The sequence below is a fragment of the Mycteria americana genome, unplaced genomic scaffold (assembly GCF_035582795.1).
Source record: "Mycteria americana isolate JAX WOST 10 ecotype Jacksonville Zoo and Gardens unplaced genomic scaffold, USCA_MyAme_1.0 Scaffold_29, whole genome shotgun sequence".
Classification (NCBI taxonomy): domain Eukaryota; kingdom Metazoa; phylum Chordata; class Aves; order Ciconiiformes; family Ciconiidae; genus Mycteria; species Mycteria americana.
In genome coordinates this window covers 2,144,869-2,153,715 of record NW_027445621.1, presented here as the reverse complement: position 1 = coordinate 2,153,715, position 8,847 = coordinate 2,144,869, and positions in this window count along the sequence as shown.

Below are 8,847 nucleotides of genomic sequence, written 5' to 3'. Positions count from 1 at the left end.
GCTCTGCAAATGCCTTGGTTGGTTATGATGCAACAATGCCTATGTGACTGTCGCAGAGCCCGGCTGCCAAATTCGAAACGTCCAGCGATTGCGCCCACACAAAAGCCGCCAGCACTGAAAGGTCTACCTGGTTTTCACTGTCCCTTGGAACTGCATTCGCTGCCGCACAGACATTCGTGCTCTGCAAAATCCTTGGTTGGTTATGATGCAACAATGCCTATGTGACTCTGGCAGAGCCCGGCTGCCAAATTCGAAACGTCCAGCGATTGCGCCCACACGAAAGCTGCCAGCACTGAAATCTCTACCTGGTTTTCACTGTCCCTTGGAACTGCATTCGCTGCCGCACAGACATTCGCGCTCTGCAAATGCCTTGGTTGGTTATGATGCAACAATGCCTATGTGACTGTCGCAGAGCCCGGCTGCCAAATTCGAAACGTCCAGCGATTGCGCCCACACGAAAGCTGCCAGCACTGAAAGGTCTACCTGGTTTTCACTGTCCCTTGGAACTGCATTCGCTGCCGCACAGACATTCGCGCTCTGCAAAATCCTTGTTTGGTTATGATGCAACAATGCCTATGTCACTCTGGCAGAGCCCGGCTGCCGAATTCTCAACGTCCAGCGATTGCGCCCACACGAATACTGCCAGCACTGAAAGGTCTACCTGGTTTTCACTGTCCCTTGGAACTGCATTCGCTGCCGCACAGACATTCGCGCTCTGCAAATGCCTTGGTTGGTTATGATGCAACAATGCCTATGTGACTCTGGCAGAGCCCGGCTGCCAAATTCTCAACGTCCAGCGATTGCGCCCACACGAAAGCTGCCAGCACTGAAAGGTCTACCTGGTTTTCACTGTCCCTTGGAACTGCATTCGCTGCCGCACAGACATTCGCGCTCTGCAAAATCCTTGTTTGGTTATGATGCAACAATGCCTATGTCACTCTGGCAGAGCCCGGCTGCCGAATTCTCAACGTCCAGCGATTGCGCCCACACGAATACTGCCAGCACTGAAAGGTCTACCTGGTTTTCACTGTCCCTTGGAACTGCATTCGCTGCCACACAGACATTCGCGCTCTGCAAATGCCCTGGTTGGTTATGATGCAACAATGCCTATGTGACTCTGGCAGAGCCCGGCTGCAAAATTCGAAACGTCCAGCGATTGCGCCCACACGAAAGCTGCCAGCACTGAAAGGTCTACCTGGATTTCACTGTCCCTTGGAACTGCATTCGCTGCCGCACAGACATTCGCGCTGTACAAAAGCTTTGGTTGGTTATGATGCAACAATGCCTATGTGACTCTGGCAGAGCCCGGCTGCCAAATTCGAAACGTCCAGCGATTGCGCCCACACGAAAGCTGCCAGCACTGCAAGCTCTACCTGGTTTTCACTGTCCCTTGGAACTGCATTCGCTGCCGCACAGACATTCGCGCTCTGCAAAAGCCTTGGTTGGTTATGATGCAACAATGCCTATGTGACTCTGGCAGAGCCCGGCTGCCAAATTCTCAACGTCCAGCGATTGCGCCCACACGAAACCTGCCAGCACTGAAAGCTCTACCTGGTTTTCACTGTCCCTTGGAACTGCATTCGCTGACGCACAGACATTCGCGCTCTGCAAATGCCTTGGTTGGTTATGATGCAACAATGCCTATGTGACTCTGGCAGAGCCCGGCTGCCAAATTCGAAACGTCCCGCGATTGCGCCCACACGAAAGCTGCCAGCACTGAAAGGTCTACCTGGTTTTCACTGTCCCTTGGAACTGCATTCGCTGCCGCACAGATATTCGTGCTCTGCAAATGCCTTGGTTGGTTATGATGCAACAATGCCTATGTGACTGTCGCAGAGCCCGGCTGCCAAATTCGAAACGTCCAGCGATTGCGCCCACACAAAAGCCGCCAGCACTGAAAGGTCTACCTGGTTTTCACTGTCCCTTGGAACTGCATTCGCTGCCGCACAGACATTCGTGCTCTGCAAATGCCCTGGTGGGTTATGATGCAACAATGCCTATGTGACTCTGGCAGAGCACGGCTGCCAAATTCGAAACGTCCAGCGATTGCGCCCAGACGAAAGCTGCCAGCACTGAAAGGTCTACCTGGATTTCACTGTCCCTTGGAACTGCATTCGCTGCCGCACAGACATTCGCGCTCTGCAAATGCCCTGGTTGGTTATGATGCAACAATGCCTATGTGACTCTGGCAGAGCCCGGCTGCCAAATTCTCAACGTCCAGCGATTGCGCCCACACGAAAGCTGCCAGCACTGAAAGCTCTACCTGGATTTCACTGTCCCTTGGAACTGCATTCGCTGCCGCACAGACATTCGTGCTCTGCAAATGCCTTGGTTGGTTATGATGCAACAATGCCTATGTGACTGTCGCAGAGCCCGGCTGCCAATTTCGAAACGTCCAGCGATTGCGCCCACACAAAAGCTGCCAGCACTGAAAGGTCTACCTGGTTTTCACTGTCCCTTGGAACTGCATTCGCTGCCGCACAGACATTCGCGCTCTGCAAATGCCCTGGTTGGTTATGATGCAACAATGCCTATGTGACTCTGGCAGAGCCCGGCTGCCAAATTCGAAACGTCCAGCGATTGCGCCCACACGAATACTGCAAGCACTGAAAGGTCTACCTGGTTTTCACTGTCCCTTGGAACTGCATTCGCTGCCGCACAGACATTCGCGCTCCGCAAGAGCTTTGGTTGGTTATGATGTAACAATGCCTATGTGACTCTGGCAGAGCCCGGCTGCCAAATTCTCAACGTCCAGCGATTGCACCCACACGAATACTGCAAGCACTGAAAGGTCTACCTGGTTTTCACTGTCCCTTGGAACTGCATTCGCTGCCGCACAGACTTTCGCGCTCCGCAAGAGCTTTGGTTGGTTATGATGTAACAATGCCTATGTGACTCTGGCAGAGCCCGGCTGCCAAATTCTCAACGTCCAGCGATTGCGCCCACACGAATACTGCAAGCACTGAAAGGTCTGCCTGGTTTTCACTGTCCCTTGGAACTGCATTCGCTGCCGCACAGACTTTCGTGCTCTGCATATGCCTTGGTTGGTTATGATGCAACAATGCCTATGTGACTCTGGCAGAGCCCGGCTGCCAAATTCGAAACGTCCAGCAATTGCGCCCACACAAAAGCCGCCAGCACTGAAAGGTCTACCTGGTTTTCACTGTCCCTTGGAACTGCATTCGCTGCCGCACAGACATTCGCGCTCTGCAAAATCCTTGGTTGGTTATGATGCAACAATGCCTATGTGACTCTGGCAGAGCCCGGCTGCCAAATTCACAACGTCCAGCGATTGCGCCCACACGAAAGCTGCCAGCACTGCAAGCTCTACCTGGTTTTCACTGTCCCTTGGAACTGCATTCGCTGCCGCACAGACATTCGCGCTCTGAAAATACCCTGGTTGGTTATGATGCAACAATGCCTATGTGACTCTGGCAGAGCCCGGCTGCCAAATTCGAAACGTCCAGCGATTGCGCCCACACGAAACCTGCCAGCACTGAAAGCTCTACCTGGTTTTCACTGTCCCTTGGAACTGCATTCGCTGCCGCACAGACATTCGCGCTCTGCAAATGCCTTGGTTGGTTATGATGCAACAATGCCTATGTGACTGTCGCAGAGCCCGGCTGCCAAATTCGAAACGTCCAGCGATTGCGCCCACACAAAAGCCGCCAGCACTGAAAGGTCTACCTGGTTTTCACTGTCCCTTGGAACTGCATTCGCTGCCGCACAGACATTCGTGCTCTGCAAAATCCTTGGTTGGTTATGATGCAGCAATGCCTATGTGACTCTGGCAGAGCCCGGCTGCCAAATTCGAAACGTCCAGCGATTGCGCCCACACGAAAGCTGCCAGCACTGAAATCTCTACCTGGTTTTCACTGTCCCTTGGAACTGCATTCGCTGCCGCACAGACATTCGCGCTCTGCAAATGCCTTGGTTGGTTATGATGCAACAATGCCTATGTGACTGTCGCAGAGCCCGGCTGCCAAATTCGAAACGTCCAGCGATTGCGCCCACACGAAAGCTGCCAGCACTGAAAGGTCTACCTGGTTTTCACTGTCCCTTGGAACTGCATTCGCTGCCGCACAGACATTCGCGCTCTGCAAAATCCTTGTTTGGTTATGATGCAACAATGCCTATGTCACTCTGGCAGAGCCCGGCTGCCGAATTCTCAACGTCCAGCGATTGCGCCCACACGAAAGCCGCCAGCACTGAAAGGTCTACCTGGTTTTCACTGTCCCTTGGAACTGCATTCGCTGCCGCACAGACATTCGTGCTCTGCAAAATCCTTGGTTGGTTATGATGCAACAATGCCTATGTGACTCTGGCAGAGCCCGGCTGCCAAATTCGAAACGTCCAGCGATTGCGCCCACACGAAAGCTGCCAGCACTGAAATCTCTACCTGGTTTTCACTGTCCCTTGGAACTGCATTCGCTGCCGCACAGACATTCGCGCTCTGCAAATGCCTTGGTTGGTTATGATGCAACAATGCCTATGTGACTGTCGCAGAGCCCGGCTGCCAAATTCGAAACGTCCAGCGATTGCGCCCACACGAAAGCTGCCAGCACTGAAAGGTCTACCTGGTTTTCACTGTCCCTTGGAACTGCATTCGCTGCCGCACAGACATTCGCGCTCCGCAAGAGCTTTGGTTGGTTATGATGCAACAATGCCTATGTGACTCTGGCAGAGCCCGGCTGCCAAATTCGAAACGTCCAGCGATTGCGCCCACACGAAAGCTGCCAGCACTGCAAGCTCTACCTGGTTTTCACTGTCCCTTGGAACTGCATTCGCTGCCGCACAGACATTCGCGCTCTGCAAAAGCCTTGGTTGGTTATGATGCAACAATGCCTATGTGACTCTGCCAGAGCCCGGCTGCCAAATTCTCAACGTCCAGCGATTGCGCCCACACGAAACCTGCCAGCACTGAAAGCTCTACCTGGTTTTCACTGTCCCTTGGAACTGCATTCGCTGCCGCACAGACATTCGCGCTCTGCAAATGCCTTGGTTGGTTATGATGCAACAATGCCTATGTGACTCTGGCAGAGCCCGGCTGCCAAATTCTCAACGTCCAGCGATTGCACCCACACGAATACTGCAAGCACTGAAAGCTCTACCTGGTTTTCACTGTCCCTTGGAACTGCATTCGCTGCCGCACAGACATTCGCGCTCCGCAAGAGCTTTGGTTGGTTATGATGCAACAATGCCTATGTGACTCTGGCAGAGCCCGGCTGCCAAATTCTCAACGTCCAGCGATTGCGCCCACACGAAAGATGCCAGCAGTAAAAGCTCTACCTGGTTTTCACTGTCCCTTGGAACTGCATTCGCTGCCGCACAGACATTCGCGCTCTGCAAAATCCTTGGTTGGTTATGATGCAACAATGCCTATGTGACTCTGGCAGAGCCCGGCTGCCAAATTCACAACGTCCAACGATTGCGCCCACACGAAAGCTGCCAGCACTGCAAGCTCTACCTGGTTTTCACTGTCCCTTGGAACTGCATTCGCTGCCGCACAGACATTCGCGCTCTGAAAATACCCTGGTTGGTTATGATGCAACAATGCCTATGTGACTCTGGCAGAGCCCGGCTGCCAAATTCTCAACGTCCAGCGATTGCGCCCACACGAAACCTGCCAGCACTGAAAGCTCTACCTGGTTTTCACTGTCCCTTGGAACTGCATTCGCTGCCGCACAGACATTCGCCCTCTGCAAATGCCTAGGTTGGTTATAATGCAACAATGCCTATGTGACTGTCGCAGAGCCCGGCTGCCAAATTCTCAACGTCCAGCGATTGCGCCCACACGAAATCTGCCAGCAGTGAAAGCTCTACCTGGTTTTCACTGTCCCTTGGAACTGCATTCGCTGCCGCACAGACATTCGTGCTCTGCAAATGCCTTGGTTGGTTATGATGCAACAATGCCTATGTGACTGTCGCAGAGCCCGGCTGCCAAATTCGAAACGTCCAGCGATTGCGCCCACACAAAAGTCGCCAGCACTGAAAGGTCTACCTGGTTTTCACTGTCCCTTGGAACTGCATTCGCTGCCGCACAGACATTCGCGCTCTGCAAATGCCCTGGTTGGTTATGATGCAACAATGCCTATGTGACTGTCGCAGAGCCCGGCTGCCAAATTCGAAACATCCAGCGATTGCGCCCACACGAAAGCTGCCAGCACTGAAAGCTCTACCTGGTTTTCACTGTCCCTTGGAACTGCATTCGCTGCCGCACAGACATTCGTGCTCTGCAAATGCCTTGGTTGGTTATGATGCAACAATGCCTATGTGACTGTCGCAGAGCCCGGCTGCCAATTTCGAAACGTCCAGCGATTGCGCCCACACAAAAGCTGCCAGCACTGAAAGGTCTACCTGGTTTTCACTGTCCCTTGGAACTGCATTCGCTGCCGCACAGACATTCGTGCTCTGCAAATGCCCTGGTGGGTTATGATGCAACAATGCCTATGTGACTCTGGCAGAGCACGGCTGCCAAATTCGAAACGTCCAGCGATTGCGCCCAGACGAAAGCTGCCAGCACTGAAAGGTCTACCTGGATTTCACTGTCCCTTGGAACTGCATTCGCTGCCGCACAGACATACGCGCTCTGCAAATGCCCTGGTTGGTTATGATGCAACAATGCCTATGTGACTCTGGCAGAGCCCGGCTGCCAAATTCTCAACGTCCAGCGATTGCGCCCACACGAAAGCTGCCAGCACTGAAAGCTCTACCTGGTTTTCACTGTCCCTTGGAACTGCATTCGCTGCCGCACAGACATTCGCGCTCTGCAAATGCCTTGGTTGGTTATGATGCAACAATGCCTATGTGACTGTCGCAGAGCCCGGCTGCCAATTTCGAAACGTCCAGCGATTGCGCCCACACAAAAGCTGCCAGCACTGAAAGGTCTACCTGGTTTTCACTGTCCCTTGGAACTGCATTCGCTGCCGCACAGACATTCGCGCTCTGCAAATGCCCTGGTTGGTTATGATGCAACAATGCCTATGTGACTCTGGCAGAGCCCGGCTGCCAAATTCGAAACGTCCAGCGATTGCGCCCACACGAATACTGCAAGCACTGAAAGGTCTACATGGTTTTCACTGTCCCTTGGAACTGCATTCGCTGCCGCACAGACATTCGCGCTCCGCAAGAGCTTTGGTTGGTTATGATGTAACAATGCCTATGTGACTCTGGCAGAGCCCGGCTGCCAAATTCTCAACGTCCAGCGATTGCACCCACACGAATACTGCAAGCACTGAAAGGTCTACCTGGTTTTCACTGTCCCTTGGAACTGCATTCGCTGCCGCACAGACATTCGCGCTCCGCAAGAGCTTTGGTTGGTTATGATGTAACAATGCCTATGTGACTCTGGCAGAGCCCGGCTGCCAAATTCTCAACGTCCAGCGATTGCACCCACACGAATACTGCAAGCACTGAAAGGTCTACCTGGTTTTCACTGTCCCTTGGAACTGCATTCGCTGCCGCACAGACTTTCGTGCTCTGCATATGCCTTGGTTGGTTATGATGCAACAATGCCTATGTGACTCTGGCAGAGCCCGGCTGCCAAATTCGAAACGTCCAGCAATTGCGCCCACACAAAAGCCGCCAGCACTGAAAGGTCTACCTGGTTTTCACTGTCCCTTGGAACTGCATTCGCTGCCGCACAGACATTCGTGCTCTGCAAAATCCTTGGTTGGTTATGATGCAACAATGCCTATGTGACTCTGGCAGAGCCCGGCTGCCAAATTCGAAACGTCCAGCGATTGCGCCCACACGAAAGCTGCCAGCACTGAAATCTCTACCTGGTTTTCACTGTCCCTTGGAACTGCATTCGCTGCCGCACAGACATTCGCGCTCTGCAAATGCCTTGGTTGGTTATGATGCAACAATGCCTATGTGACTGTCGCAGAGCCCGGCTGCCAAATTCGAAACGTCCAGCGATTGCGCCCACACGAAAGCTGCCAGCACTGAAAGGTCTACCTGGTTTTCACTGTCCCTTGGAACTGCATTCGCTGCCGCACAGACATTCGCGCTCTGCAAAATCCTTGTTTGGTTATGATGCAACAATGCCTATGTCACTCTGGCAGAGCCCGGCTGCCGAATTCTCAACGTCCAGCGATTGCGCCCACACGAATACTGCCAGCACTGAAAGGTCTACCTGGTTTTCACTGTCCCTTGGAACTGCATTCGCTGCCGCACAGACATTCGCGCTCTGCAAATGCCTTGGTTGGTTATGATGCAACAATGCCTATGTGACTCTGGCAGAGCCCGGCTGCCAAATTCGAAACGTCCAGCGATTGCGCCCACACGAATACTGCAAGCACTGAAAGGTCTACCTGGTTTTCACTGTCCTTTGGAACTGCATTCGCTGCCGCACAGACATTCGCGCTCTGCAAATGCCTTGGTTGGTTATGATGCAACAATGCCTATGTGACTGTCGCAGAGCCCGGCTGCCAAATTCGAAACGTCCAGCGATTGCGCCCACACGAAAGCTGCCAGCACTGAAAGGTCTACCTGGTTTTCACTGTCCCTTGGAACTGCATTCGCTGCCGCACAGACATTCGCGCTCTGCAAAATCCTTGTTTGGTTATGATGCAACAATGCCTATGTCACTCTGGCAGAGCCCGGCTGCCGAATTCTCAACGTCCAGCGATTGCGCCCACACGAATACTGCCAGCACTGAAAGGTCTACCTGGATTTCACTGTCCCTTGGAACTGCATTCGCTGCCACACAGACATTCGCGCTCTGCAAATGCCCTGGTTGGTTATGATGCAACAATGCCTATGTGACTCTGGCAGAGCCCGGCTGCAAAATTCGAAACGTCCAGCGATTGCGCCCACACGAAACCTGCCAGCACTGAAAGCTCT